The sequence below is a fragment of the Hordeum vulgare genome, chromosome 3H (assembly GCF_904849725.1).
Source record: "Hordeum vulgare subsp. vulgare chromosome 3H, MorexV3_pseudomolecules_assembly, whole genome shotgun sequence".
Taxonomy (NCBI): Eukaryota; Viridiplantae; Streptophyta; class Magnoliopsida; order Poales; family Poaceae; genus Hordeum; species Hordeum vulgare.
In genome coordinates, this window is record NC_058520.1 from 548,795,012 (window position 1) to 548,811,305 (window position 16,294).

A 16,294-nucleotide genomic window follows, 5' to 3' on the forward strand; every position below is an offset into this window, starting at 1 on the left:
ATAAAATGGTGAGTCAATAACCAACACACTAAGAATGAAATTACCAGTCATTAACTTCAAATCAATAGGGTTGCCGGAAGTATTGGAATCACAGATCAGAGTTCACTTGTCGGTATTCTAGTTAGAAACAACACGGGGACCAAGAAATGAATGGTGATGGCAAGAAGTATCACTATATCAAGAATTCTTAAGAGGTGCAACAATTCACATAACATTCTTGACATAAAAGATGGTAATACTCCAAGGTATAAGATAACATAAGCCGGATAGCAAGGAACTCAAGGGACAACACAGAACATGAACACGTTTGTGTTGGAGGGAAGGCAATAAGGTTTTTGATTATAACACAAATCATAGAGGGGCAAGGGTGGTATTTCTCATCATGAATTCGATTGATATCATGGAAGAGCTCAGAATGCTGATGATGATCACAACACATTTGTCGAGAAGTTTCATGAATATGTAATCATTCAGCACCGGCATCAAGCAAAGGAATGGTGAAGCGAAAGGTTGTCGGAACCACAAATAAGATTGCTAGATCAGAATCAAAATTGCCTTTCAAGACAACCAACATGATTTTGAAAGCTCGATGTAAGCTTAACCACTGCTGGAAATGTGTAACTAGGATGAAGGGCATGAATAAAATGGTCAAGCTTTAGCAGGACAAGGATGATGTGGCCAATCAGGTGGGAATGACATGATTGAGTAAAAAATCACAAGCAACAAAGATCATTAAGAGTCCTTGAATCATAGTGCAGACTCGATTCACTTGTCGGTGTTCTCGAGTGACTACATCTGAGAACCCAGGTAAAATTGGAATCACTAAAAATTAACACGCGACGAAGACTCATAATAAGCAACATGGTTCTATGATATTATCGAGATACCAGAGGGTAATACTCGAGGGTAGAGCAGAATAGAGGTTATACATGCATATTGATCTGCATAAGGCAAGTGTTCTAACATTGTCCGAGAAAAGGAGGGGTCAAAGAAGAACAATATGCTCAGAACCACGATTGCAAAAGACCAAATCCTAGAAGTAGGATGAACTTATACCAAGGGGATTATCAATTTTAGGAGAAGCTTCCTTGATGAGATCTTCATCGTGTACATGGGCATGAACGTAGAGTTCAAGGTCGACTTCCACTTCTTCAATGCATAACCTATCATTCACTTCTCGCTTTCAATAAAGTTGTAGAGTTGAAATTTTATGGGGCAAAACACGAGATGGGTATGACTCGTGAAAACTCTCGGGTTCACACAGATTATGGAAGGCATAGGCTCCACCCAATGCGGCATCTTAGGAACATATAGCACAAATTTTAGGAGTAATTAACACAAGCTCGAAAGTATAGCATGGTTGACAAAAGCAGATGATACAAATTGCTAAAGGCATTATGTATCATGGGAATAACTCACAAGATTTTTGAATATGAACGACTCTATTGGATAACATCCAACAAATGATTGGGCAGTCCACAACGGAGCTGATGCGAGTATAGGGACTCAACAAGAGGAAGAAAGAATGCAAGGCATCGGATCATAGAACATGTGAATGATTCAATGCTTAAATAAAAAATGAATTATGGTTTCCAAAATGAAGGATCAGAAGGATACACTCTCATGAAGAATGGATACGTTGAAATGACTTAGGGGCACAATGTTTGCAATTTGATTGGCAATAACTAGCTCATGTTTGCAAAGATGTCACAGTCGGAAAGATAATTCATAAGGATCAACTAATGATTGTGTGCATTCACACATAGGTTGAATCAATAAGATCAAGTGACAATCACAAAGGATTTTAATGAATATTGCGAGACATATGTAATTAATCATAATGCAAGCAGGTGAGGAAGGTCAAGAGCAATAGGCTAGTGAGGATTTTCGGAAGATCGAATAGCAATTCGAAGGATCTTGTGAAATCCATGACAACTGAGGACGAACGAATCCCCGGTAAGTGTGAGGAATTATTCATAGGAGTTGGCGATGGAAGGGACTCGCAAAAGCGGTGAGCACAAGTTCTCGGGAGAACATCGGAAATTATCTGTAGAGTCTTCTAATAAACCAATCCATCATATGGAATGAGGGGCTCTCCGGGAGGAAGTAGTTACGAGAACCTAAGTTAGAGTTACCAAAAACTTTAACCCAAAAGAGAAGAGAGACGAGAACCGTGAGTATAGAAGAGCGGTAAAAGATCCTAATACCACCCATTTGAGAAGTGGTCCCATAAGCCACAAAACAGGGGGCTACCTACAGGCAACCGGCTCTGATACCAACTTGTGATGCCCCCATTTTGATCGTACGCTAATCATACATGCAAGTACGCACGATCAAGATTAGGGACCGATATCTACTACACAACTTGTTCTTGTAGACTCGTGTTGGGCCTTCAAGCGCAAAGTTTAGTAGGACAGTAGCAAATTTCCCTTGAGTGGATGACCTAAGGATGGGAGGTGTAGGATGAAGATGGTCTCTCTCAGACAACCCTGCAACCAAATAATAAAAAGTCTCTTGTGTCCCCAACACACCAAATACAATGGTAAATTGTATAGGTGAACTAGTTTAGCAAAGAGATGGTTATACAAGTGTAGTAATGATAGCATATATTGATTTTTGTAATCTGAATAAATAAAACCAGCAAGGTAGCAAGTAATAAAAGTGAGCATAAACGGTATTGCAATGCTTGAAAATGAGGCCTAGGGTCCGTACTTTATCTAGTGCAATCTCTCAACAATACTAACATAGTTAGATCATATAACAATCCCTCAACGTGCGATAAAGAATCACTCCAAAGTTCCTATCTAGCGGAGAACATAAGAAGAAATTGTTTGTAGGGTACAAAACCACCTCAAAGTTATTCTTCCCGATCAATCTTTCCAAGAGTTCGTACTAAGATAACAAGTTATCCTTTTCGCTCGATCTATCAAGAGTTTTTACTAAAATAACACCATAACAAATCCAGATTCATAATACTCAATCCAACACAAAGAACTTCAAGGAGCACACCAAGATTTCTACCGGAGAACATAGTATGAAAACGTGCAATCAACCCCTATGCCTAGATTACCCGATTGTCACGTCTGGAATCCGCGAGTTGATGCCACAACATATGTCAAGTGAATCACTTGAATACCCCAATAATACTATGGGTATCCGCATGCAAAACATATATTATGTGCTCTCAAACCTAAATATTCAATGCAACATTAAGATTCAATTCATCACAATAATAGCATGGGACAAACACCATATGATCCAACTATATTAACAAGGTCCGTGATATATTAAGATCATGACATCCCAAGAACATGAGAGAGAGAGAGAGAGAGATTAAACACATAGCTACTGGTACAAACCCTCAACCCCGAGGGTGGACTACTCCCTCCCCATCTTGGTGGCTGCCGGGATGATGAAGATGGCCACCAGAAATGATTTCCCCTCTCCGACAGGGTACTGGAACATCTCCAGATTTGTTTTTCGTGAATATAGAGGCCCTGCAGCGGCGGAACTTCTCGTCTAGGGTTATTTCTAGAGGTTTATATATTTATAGGATTTTGGGGCATTGGAATCACGCCAAGATGGGCCACGAGTGGCCCACTGGACACCATGCCATGCCTCGGGGGCTGGCGCGCCTTGGTGTCTAGTGGGCACCAGCCCCCCTGGTGGTTCTTTGCTCCAATATTTCTCTTTTCCTCCAAAAGAAATTTTCAAAAAGTTTCGTCCAATTCTGAGAACTTTTATTTCTTCACAAAAAACAACACCATCGTAGTTGTGCTGAAAACAACGTCAGTCCGGGTTAGTTCTAAATAAATCATATAAAGTGCAGCAAAACCATATAAAAATATTGTAAACATAGGCAAACATGGCATGAATACTTCATAAATTATCAATATGGTGGAGACGTATCGGGGACTCACTCGAAGATATCACAACACAACTCTACACACAAACTAAAGTCATACAAGCTTGAGATTACAAGCCCGGGGCCTTGAGGGATCGAATACATAACCTCGAATACACACGAGTGAGCGGAAGCAAATAATATCTGAGTACACACAAAAGTAACCAAGTTTTGCCTTAAGAAGGCTAGCACAAACATAACATCGAACGAAAAGGTAAGGCCTCCTACATGGGAGCCTCCTAACTACTCATGGTCGTTAGCGCCTCCACGTAGTAGTAGGCTCCGTCGGGATAGTACTAGTAGTCAGCGGGATCAAATGGCTCCTATTCTTCGTCATCTTGTCATGAAAATCATATCAAGAGGAAAAAGGGGAGCAAAGCAACGGCGAGTACTCATCCAAAGTACTCGCAAGACTGACATCGGAACTATGCTAGGTATGCATCAATATCAAAGGAATGGGGCTACATCTTTGGATTAACTACAGAAAGGCCAGAATAGAGAGAAGGTCTAATCCTATCGAAGACTAGCATCTTCGATGTCTTGCAACATTAGAAGAGTGTAGATAAGCATAAGTAAAATGTAGAAAGTTTATTAAGAAACTCTTAGAGATCCTTCATCGACTCCCTGCGAGGAAGCAATATCGGAGCCATCATTTCAATTTAAGTCACATTTCTAGTTGTATTAGATGGGGATACAACTCTAAGCGTCCATTACCGTGGACACGACTATTCGAATAGATACACTTCCCCGCAGAGGGTGCACAAATTTACCCAACACGCTCGATTAACTTTGGTAGGACACACTTGCTCGGGTAATACCCGGCCTCGGCCGATCGACATGTCGTAGTCCTACCTAGGCTCAAAAGAGAGGCCACACGTCGGTCTACATCCTAAAAGCAAAGGGGTCATGGGCCAATCTCCCTTTACAATCGTGCGTGTTACGTGAACAACTTGTGGCTGTCCTAGCACCTCTTAATACAAAGATGATGCTTATGCGGGCCACCCGAACGCGTGCCAATCAATTGTGACATTTGGAGAGCTATCAGGAGAATGTACGACGCACAGTGCCCATACTTATTACCGCGTGGTGGTTAGTGCTAAATAGGCCAGAGGCATTCTCATATCACATATCCAAACCCATATTTTTTTGTTAACGATAGCGACGATCAATGATCCACGATATGTGGTCCCGTCGCCCCGTCTTGAGGACTTATGGCAAGGGACAAGAATGCCCGGCCATGCCTCATCATTATTACACCAACACCCTCCAGGTCATCCTAACCTCAACATGTTTCAGTAGTAAAGTCAAGTATCCATGCATCCATAACATCAAGGGCGAAACCCGAGGGGTCAACCTCGATGGATCCCACCCGATGGAATCATCAAGGTGACCGAAGAGGAATCACCCTCGATGGTTCACACTTGAGGAGTTTCACGATAGAGTCGTTGTAGGGAGTGTCTAAGGAGGAATCACCCTCCGGGATCCACGACCCACTAGCTACATTACAGAGTTATCATCATGATTACGCTACGAGGTATCATCCTCGCTACTCAATAGTATCTCCGCACAGTCTTACAACTAGGGGGTGTGAGATAAATGTGACGGACAAATGGGTACACTAGGGATCACTGATCAACCTATAGTAAGCATTTAATATGCACTAGGGTACAACAACAGTTTAACAAAAACATGATATGCATCAGAATAGGAACTATCTACAACAGTAACCAAATCTCATGCAAGCATGGGGGAGAAAGAATTGGGCGGTATCAGAATGATCAAGGGGGGTTGCTTGCCTTATTGCTTTGTTGCAAAAGGTTGATCATGAGGGGCATAGTCATACCCGACATCAACGTTAGTCTCGGTGTCTAACGGAGAGAAGAGGGGGAAGGAACAATAAATATAAAGCAAGCACATGCATCATGATGCATGACATAACAATATGTTGTGCTAGGGATGAGCTAACGGAGTACTACAAGTTACATACAGAGCGGGAAAATATCTGACGATATTTTCCGAGTCTTTGGCTTTTACGGACAAATGATTCTAACACCAAATGTCCACGTTCATCATGTTATAGGCATGTGAGAGATGAACGAACAACGTATTTAGATTCGTTGGGTTTTCTGAGGAACTTTAATGTATAATTTGTTTTCCCTGTGACTTATAGATTATTTTATATGAGTTTTTAAAGTTTTATTAATATTATGAAATTACCAAATTTATTTTAATTCGAAAAAGATTTAGTACATCACAATGACATCACTGATGACCTTACTAGCCGACCAACCAGTTGGACTGGTCAAACTGACCAATGGGACCCACTTGTCATGGACAGTGGGGTAATCGAGTGTTTAATTTTAACTAAATCAGTTTAATCAGCACGGGGACCCACATGCCAGTGTGTGTTTATTTAACTTAAACTAATTAAGCAATTTAACTAACAAAGGATTAGGGGTGGTGTGGCCCACACCATCGACCGTGGGTCGTCGAGTGAACGTAGTTGACTAGGTCAACTAGTGAACTGGGCCGCGGGGCCCCCTTACGAGTGACCTAGAGGGTCCACCTGGTCAGCCAAGTCAGCTCCGCTATCAGAGCATTGCTGGCGACCATCTCATGGCGGCACGCTCGGGACCATGACAAAAATCACCTACAGGGGACAGTGATGGCGTGGAGACATGTGTTCGGGTGCCCGTGGGGTGGCCGAAGGGGAGCCGTAGCGGCGTCGACGGCTAGCGGGGTGGCGGTGCATAGACACGGAAGTAGGTGCTGAGCATGGAGCGGTTGCGGGTTCGCCCGGGCGGGCGCGTGGGCACTCGTGCGGTTGGGCGTGACAACGATGACTAGCAGCAGCGGCATGCGCTGATGCGGTCGCGGGGAGCGAGCGATGCGCGACGAGGAGAGAGGGAGGGGAGGCCTGTGCATCATCGTCGTTAGAGGGAAGAGGGGCGACGAGGCTTGGTGGAGCCGACGGGCACGCGGTCAGAGACGACGACGGGGCGGTCCGGCGACGGGGTCACGCGGATCGGGCGAGCTCGAGGGGGAAGATGTCGGGGGTGCGAGGTGAGAGGGGGTAGTGTTAGATTTGCGGGAAGGGGTCGTCAGAGTTATGCAGAAGGGGGCACTTGGTGGATGGCCGCCATAGAGCCCTCGCCTGTCGGGGCCATGATCGGATGGTGCCACGCCCCCCTTTTGTTCTTGTAGCGGGAGAAGGGGGGTTTGCGGGGTGGGTTGGGCCACATGGGTAAGGGGCCGAGGGGAAAAGGGGAGGGGGCTTTTCCTTTTTTATTTAGTTTATTTCTGATTTAGATTTTAGTTGTTATTGTTTGATTAAAAATCACAACCAAAATGACTTTTGTAAAATAAGCCACGTGGCTAAATATTAGTATTGCAATATTAGGCAAAGCCACAAAAGGTTTGGGGGTATTTTGAAATGTTTGGAATTTATCGTAAATCCAAAGGCATTCAAATTATTCTGTTGACCTCGAATTTAAATGTTTTGAGGCCCTAAAATACATTATAAAAAATTGGTTTCAATTTCATAAATACTTAGGGAGTATTTGTAACCCAACCATGGTTTTAGTTTTCAGGTTTGCAAAAATATTAAAACCACTTATTAAATGAATTTTGAATTGCAATAGGAATTTGAAAAGAGATATGATTGCAATTGTGATCCATCATTGGTTAGCGAAAACATTAGCTTAACCTCATGGTTTAGTGTACCTTAATTACATGCATCACTCTAGGTGATAATGAGGGGGGTGTTATAGGTACCGTACATGGTGCACTGGAATGTACACACGATCCCTTGGTCGACGAGCCCTCCGCTCCGCTTGCACGAGCGCCCAGCTCGCCGTCCTATGCGACGAGCCAACCTCGGCATCATGCGCCTTGCCCTTCCCCTTCGTGAACAAGCCAACCATGTCTAGGGATAGGGTTTCTATCACCAACGAGAGAGCGTGTGGCTAGATGTGGACGGGAGTGGGAAGTGGACGGGCCCTTCACCCGCCCTCGCATGCTTGCCATTTAAAATAAGCATGGACTCGTGACGCTTCCAATGGCTGCCATGTGGACCCGAGGTGGTAGGTAAGCATTGACTACAACCGTTGTGGTGGTTGTGCGTCCGACAGGTGGGACCAAGGTAAAAATTGAGCATGCGGTTTTTGGGTTTGTGTCCGTGTGGACACAAACACAAATATGGGTCGGGCATGCATCGAGACGGACAACTAGCAATGGTTTTGGATTTGCGTCGGCGCGTTGGACCGGCGTTTTTGTTTGTTTCGACCCAAACGGACACACGCACACCAAAATGGTCATTGGATTTGCCCAAATTTACCCAAAGGTACCATGTGTTGTTTCACCCTCGTTTTTTCATAAAGGAACCAATTTTTTTATAATACTACAAAGTAAAAGGATCGATATGGTTGACTAAAGGGAGTGTGAATACGCAACTATCTTTTTTAACTTTTCTTAACAAATTAGGTTTAGTAGGCCGGAGACTTTTTTTCATTTGGAATTTGTTGCATTTCTATTTAGATGTTCCAAACATCTCAGTACAGGACTCCCTCCATTTCTTTTTACTCTTTGTATAAGATTTGTCTCACGTCGAACTTCGTAAAGAGCAACACCTTCTAATATATCTATCTCGTCTTGATTGTTTAAGGAGAGCAGAAAAACCCTCAACACTAAATATAGGAACAAATACGACAAAAGAACGAGTCTCCTGGTCGAAGCCCTTTGGAGGGGGATAAAACCTTTTGAGTCCCCCATTGCGGTTGGCAGAGAACCGGACACACATCTCAGGATCATTAGAAGCCAAGCCTTAAAAATCCCGTTCCAAACATCATTTGTTTAAGAAAAATCGGCCCACTTAACTATAAGTCTTCATCATAACCAACTTTTCCACATAAAGAGGTTTTATTGGATTTCTAGTCCTCATGGCATGCAAACATTCATAATAAATAAAAACATTATTCCTTATAAGACTACATGTTCCTCTCAAAACATAATGGGTAGCCCTAGGCTGCACATGTCATTTAACACATCAAATGAGCCGTTTCATGCATGGATAGTCCCGGGAACCTCCTATACCACGCCTTCGAAGGGGACGCAGCGCGCTCCCCTCACCCCCAACGCGCCCTTTTGGACCGGCCATGTGCGGTCTGCTCTGTTTACAATTCTTGTTATTTTTTCTTTTTCATTAATCTTTTCCTTTCTTGTTTTTTCTTTTTTTAATAATTTGGGATTTCAAAATATTCCAAATTTTTGAGAAAAAAATCATTACAAAAATATCATGAAATGTTAACTAACTTATTTTTTATGATTTTACAAAAAAATCGCATATTCAAATAATGTTCATCATTATTAAAGAAATCACTGATAGAAAACATTCTGCATGATAAAAAAATGTTGATGACTTTGAAATAATATTTTTGCATTAAAAAAACTGATATGAAATTGAACCAATGTTCAAAAATTTAAAACTTGCTGATGGATTTTTTACATGTTCACGAATTAAAAAAACTACATTATTTTAAAAAAACATGTTTGACCAAACACAAAACAATGTTCGTAAATTAGAAAATTAGTTCCCCCAATTTCCAACAAATGTTCATCGATTCAAAAAATGTTTGGCACATGGTTTACAAAAAATTTCAATTCAAAAAATCTACATGAACTTGTGAAATATGTTGTTGGATTTGAAAAATGTTCACGAACTTGTGAAAAGGTTGTTGAATTTGAAAAATGTTTACCATTTAAGAAATGATCATGGGTACGAGAAAGGTCCGTGATTTTTATAAATTGTTTCACGATTTGAGGAAATATGTTCATAAAAAAAGGAAGAAAGGAAGAAAAAAAGGAAAATCGACATAAAACAAAAGGGATGAAAAATGCAAAAAAAGGAATAGCACGAGAGTTATTTCTTGCTTTAAGCCCGACAATAGCATGCTCTCACTGCAGGAATTTTGCTCTCGCCATTTTCTTCACCTCTGTTGCTCGTGGACTTAAAAAAATAAAGGAAAAGGAGGAGACCTTAGGAATCAAACCAAAATCATTAGGCTGCTTCCGATGCTTCACTTTGGATAGGTGCTAAGCATGTCAACATGGCAAAAAAATTCTATGTGACAATTTAATTAAGAAGAGAGAGAGAAGTTTGGTGTCCTCAGAGCAAGTACAATAAGGTACTGTCAGCAGGCTGTAAGGATTAAAATAATATATTTCTGTTAAGTTGGATGAGAGAGAAGAGGAGAGAGAAGGGAAGCGGGCTCTTCGTGAAGAGTCAGCTCTAGCACGTGCTCCTAGGTGCTTTGTGAGAATGAAACGTGTGCCATATATGATAAAAGTAGTACTTTTTTATAGGTAACTATTATACAAGCTAGCTATAAGGTGGGCTATAAGACTGCTTATAGCGAGCAGTTGGCTATACTATTAACCATGCTCTCGGAAGGAAACAGTGCTAGTCACGGAAATCTATACAAAACATTAAAATAAAAAGAACTAGCCTACGCATGCAAGACTTGAGTTGCTAAATAATTAAATGAGACAACCTTAACAACAACAAACTAAACACCAATGCATTGAAGATTATGGTTGCATAACATATTTTATGCTTTTAGAACCTCATTTAGCACCTTTGCATTGAAGGAAGCCTTAGTTAGCGAGTACACCTTCCAATGGTTACTCCTACCTTCATAGCTGGCGACAAGTGGCGCACTGCATGTGTGTCACTTGTCGCGACTTGGAAGTTTTCCGTTTTTCGTAGATCCATATTTTCAAAACGTTTTCTATCGCGTCGAGTTCTTTAAAACTAGATCCCATGTAGATAGGTTTTGACGAACTTTTTTTTCATGAAAAAATCATGCCTCACGCGATACAAAAAAATAGAAAACACATTTCCCCCCTTTTGGAGAGGCACGGGTCGTGTCTCTCGCGAAGGCAAAACCGTGCCTCTCGCAGAAGCAAAACTGTGACTCTCGTCGAAAAAAGAGAGTAGAAAACCCACTTTTCCCTTGTCGGGAGAGGCACAGGGCGTGACTTCCGTGAAGGAAAAACCGTGTCTTTCACGGAAGAAAAACCGGGCTTCTTGCAAAAAAAAAACACATTTTTTTTCAAGAAAGGCACGGGCATGCCTCTCGTGAAGGCAGAACCGTGCCTTTCACGGAAGCAAAATCGGGGCTCTCGCAAAAAAAACATGTTTTTCCCCATTTCCGATGCCTCTCGCGAATGCAAAACCGTGCCTTTCACGGAAGCAAAACCGTGTCTCTCGCAAAAAAACAGAAAACACGTTTTTTTCTCCTGCCGAGAAGCACGGCCGTGCCTCTCGCGAAGGCAAGACCGTGCCTCTCGCGGAAGAAAAAACGTACCTCTCCTCAAATAAACAGAAAACGTCTTTTTCCGTAAAAAAACAAAAAACATGGTTTTTTCGAAAAGATCTTTGATTTTTTTTTCGTCCAAAAGTTACGAAAGACCAACGAAAAACCGAAACACCAATTTTTTTTCCAAAAAACCACTCTAAAAAGGCAAAAACACGTACGAAAAAATTAAAAAAAGAAAATATGTAGGGAATGTTCACAGCGCGACATGTGGCGACGGCTGAGAACGTGCCAAGTAGCGGCGCGTGAGAGTGCTCGCTCGAAGGCTTGCGAAGGAATGCTCGCTAACTAGTTGCTCTCGGATCAAACCCTTGTCTCCGGGATGGTGCGCATCCTCCTCCTGGTCTTAATTTTTCTTTTCTTTTTTCCTTTTCCCCTATTTCTATTGGATATTTTTTTATCTTTTGTTGTCTTTCTTCATCGTTCTTCATATATTTTCACAGTTTACACCATGTTCTTCTTTTCTTTTCTTTTTCTTTGGTTTTGTTTTTTTATTTCTTGTTTATTTTGGTTTTCTTAAAGTATCAGATTAACATTTTTTAAATACATGGTCAACATTTTTAAAATACATGGTCAACAATTTCTCCATGCAGATGCAACATTAAACAAAACTTGATCAAGACTTTTCAAATAAAAGTTTACCATTGATAATACGTGGTCATCATTTTTTGAGTGCTTGATCAACATTTTTTATGGAGTTACTCAACATGTTTCTCAAATATTTTATTAATATATTTTATACGTAAGGAAAAAAATCATAATTTCTTTATACTTACTCAAGGTATTTTTATACGCATATAACATTTTTCAAACAGTTGTCCAATATTTTTTCAAATGATTGATTAAACTTTGTATGTACATGCTAAAAACAATCGTCATTTTCATTGTCAATGATTTTTCTATACACATTTTTTAACATATTCAAATGATTGATTAACATATTCTAAATACATGTTCCACATTTTTTCAAATGCTTGCTTCACATTTTTATATACATTATAAACAGATTTAATCATTTTTTAGTACATGGTCAACCTTTTTTCCTATACATATTTAACAATTTCGAAATGCGTGATTCACATTTTTCGAAAAATTCTCCAACTTTTTCTGAAAACGCTTGATTAACATTTTTTGTATAGATGATAGAAGAATCATCATTTTTTATTACATGGTCAACATTATTGCTATACGGATTTGGCGTTTTTAAAATACTTTTTTTTCAAATACTTGTTCAAAGATTTTTCAAGTGCTGGATGGCCATTTTTTTGAATACATGGACAATTTTTAGTAAATGTTTTCTATAAGTCCTAAACCTTTTTGTCTAAGCACATTTAACAATTTCAAAATGCTCGGTCGACACTTCTAAATTATTTTTAGAGATTTATATGTATATATTTATACTTTTTAAAATATAAACACAAGCAAAAAATAAATAAATAAACAGAAAACGAAAACGTATAAAATAGGAAAATGCAGCTGTAAATGTCCCAGGCAGCTGGGGTAGCCCATTTAGAGCTCCGGCGACGCGGAGCTTGCCTTTGTCCCACGCGACACTTTTCAAATAATGTTGAGATTTAAAAAAAAGGTTTGCATATTAAACAAATATGGTTGTGATTTTTAATTAAATGTTCATGATTTTAACGAAATGTTTGGGTATTTAATTATGTTATAAACTTGAAAAAATGTTCAAGTATTCAAAATTTGTTCATGATATTTTTAAAAGTCATAAAATTGAAAAATATTCACAAGTCACAAAAAAGTTCATGAATTGAAAAAATGTTCATGCATATAAAACATCTTTGGCAAAGTAAAAAACCACGTAAATTAGAAAGAGTTACCCCAATTTCCAAAAAATGTTCATTGATTCAAAAAATGTTTGCCAATTCAAAACAAATATTCATGGCTTACAAAATGATTGTCAATTCGAAATGTGTTCATGAATTTGTAAAAAAGATCATGAATTTGAAAATGTTCACAATCTAAAAAATGATCACAAATTAGATAAATGTTTATAATTTTTTAAAAATTTTGACGCTTTGAGGAAATATGTTCACAAAGGAAAAGGAAGAAAGGAAGGAAAAAGTGAAATAAATGAAAAAATAACATAAATAAAAAGTAACGTAAAGGAACGATGAAAAGGAAAGAAAAATAACAAAAAAGACTCCCTAATACCAGTTTTCCACTTTTTCTTTTGGCGGTGTTATGGGTTTGTCATCAAATCAGGTGGATTAAACGATCGACTGTTGTTTATAAATTGCAACAAAGATTGTGTTGCAGAAAATATCTACAACACGTGTCATGTTACAGTATTATTGCAACATAAGTTAAAGTTTTTTTTTGCAACGCATGTATTATTAATTTTATTTATAACAGAGGTCGTGTTACAACTTTTTTCAAAACAAATGTTTTGTTACAATTTAGTTTTCTACAACATAGGTCTTGTTACATTTTTTTGCGACAGGGAGATCGTTGCAGAAACTATGTTAACGAAGAACCGCTGTAACAGGACACGTGTCGCATGAACGAGCCAGTGGATCGCACGCGAGCGTCCGCGAGTTGAAGCCAAGCGTTTTCCTTTTTCTTTAGAGGTAGAAAGAACAGTTTTCCAAAACCGGTGAGGATGGAATCCGAAATGAACCTCCGCGAAAGTGAATTGTACGCTGTAGGGTGTATGCGTTAGGTTGCTATATACGCCAAAATAGAAGACGCCAAAAAAGAAGTTGCTCAAAAACAAAGGAGACGCCAAAAAGTAGCCGGGGATTAAGAAGAGCGACTTTCCCTTGACTTGCACAACCAGCATGGGCCGCCCATGGCCCTGTTTGGGTCCTAGGGTCAAAGTTAGAGTTCGTTAGATTGAACTCATCTAACCCTCAAAAATCCAAACAGGATGGGCTAGAGTTGGTTAGATGCATCTAACCCACCCAAAAAATCTAACCCATTCAAGAGGTGTTTTTTTGGGTTAGAGTTAGGTGGGGCCCAAGAAAAATTACTTTTCTCTCTCTCCACCACACAAAATCCTAGATAAATGAGCCAAATAATTAAAAAAAATGCATTTATTGACAATCTAACCCTTCCATCCAAACACCTCTTTGGTTAGAGTTAGTTCAGGGTTAGTCTAGAGTTAGAATATAACTCTAACCTCTAACCGAGTTAGAGTATCGTCCATGATTTGTCGGATGCCTCCCCTCCCCTGCTGCTAGTGGCTGCTGCCCAAACCATCATGGTGGGAGTAGATCATTGCCGTTCCGGCTGCGGCGCGCCATCATAACGGCGGAAGGTCCACAGCGGACAGCTGACGGCAAACCGGCCGATCTTTCTCAGCCCCGCTCCGATCCGTGCCCCGCGCGCACAGGCCGAAGATGGACGCGGCCGCCTTGACAGTACATGCAACCAACGCTCAATAATTGGACGAGATCCTCCGAGCTGCACGGCGCACCCATCCTCGTCCTCTGATCTGATGTACTCCTACAGTACGTACGCAGTAGGTTCGGGAGGTCCATGGATATGGGCCCTATCACTAGCATCACGAGCAGCGCCACTACTCTGCCTACCTACCCCAACCCAAGCCTGAGATGAGAAACCTTTGAGATTAATCCTGATCGAACAGCGCATGGATTGGATCGCGTGCGTGTGGGCAAGATCCACCCGGCCGGCCTCACTGTGTTGGTGGTTCATCTTCATTGATTTCCGCGATGCTCGTGGATCAGGTGGTTGCGTTTTTTGGGGTCTGGTTTGCAGGAAAACGATCCATGTGTCTTCACTTCAGTGGGGTTGCAGGGGACTCTTGTCTGGCCGCGGCCGGTGGCATCTGACGTCTTCAACACTTCGACCGACCCTGAGGATGGGGACGGTGCGACGTGTAAGAGACGCGTGGAATGAAAGAAAAAAAAACATGTCAAATTAGCAGTTTATAGTCGTTGTACGTGCCTCATTTGATGCGATCCGTGCTGCAAACTGTTTTTTTCTTTAGGAAACCATGCTGCAAACTGTTGCCTGCGTACATCCACCGATGACCACTGAGCTAAGAGCATCTCCATCCGTGCCTCCAATACCTCTTCAAAAGCTTTTCCTTGTCATGGTCATTAAAAAAATATCCCAATCGCGCCTTTAAAAGTCTGTTTTTCATTTGTTAGGATTGAATTTGATCCCGACGGTTCTAAGCCGAACCCACCACGCGGGAACGCCAGGGAAACGATTTTGACGCGAAACGTGTGTGAACCCGTCGAGACAACGAGTAGGCACGTTCGTCGTCCTCATCGTCTCGTTTCTCACGAAAATCAATGCGAAGGCTGCACCATCGGTCAACTATTCATTGATTCCTTACGGGCGGCGCAGTAAAGGTGCGACGACGCACGTCCCGTCCGCTTCCGCCATGCGTTCACACTTCTGTCGTCCGTTCGTCGTCCGTCCGCGGCTATATAAGTCGCCCCTCCCTCACCGATGACCGCACACCTCTCGCCGCCGACGCCCTCTCCTCTTTTTGCCCTCTTTCGTCACCGACGCCTCCTCTCTCTCTCTCTCTCTCTCTCTCTCTCTCTCTCTCTCTCTCTCTCTCTCTCTCTCTCTCTCTCTCCACCAATGGCCGAGCGCTACCCACGCGACGGAGCGGCGGCCAACGGCTTCGGTCGCCGCCACATGCACGAGTCCGAAGCCCGCCTCCTCTACGAGGCGGACTACCCGACGCCACTCGACATGCGGGTGCCGAGCTCGTGGAGGCTGAGCGTCGGTGGGGTCCCGGTGCCACCGCCGCCATTTGGAGCTGATCGGCGCACGAAGATCGCGTGCATCCGGTCGTTGTTGTCGAAGACTTTGCGGAACTTGCCGAGGCACGCCCCCGACACCAACACGCTGTGGATGGCATAATTCGAACGCCGCCACGCCGACCATCTTGCCGCCAACAACGGTGTCGATCCCTGCGGTCGTTTCAACTCCGAGGGGCGGCGCCAATGGTGGGGTGTCCCCGACCGCACGTTGGAGGTCGTCGTCGAGCACATCGAGGGCGGCAACCTGCCGCATT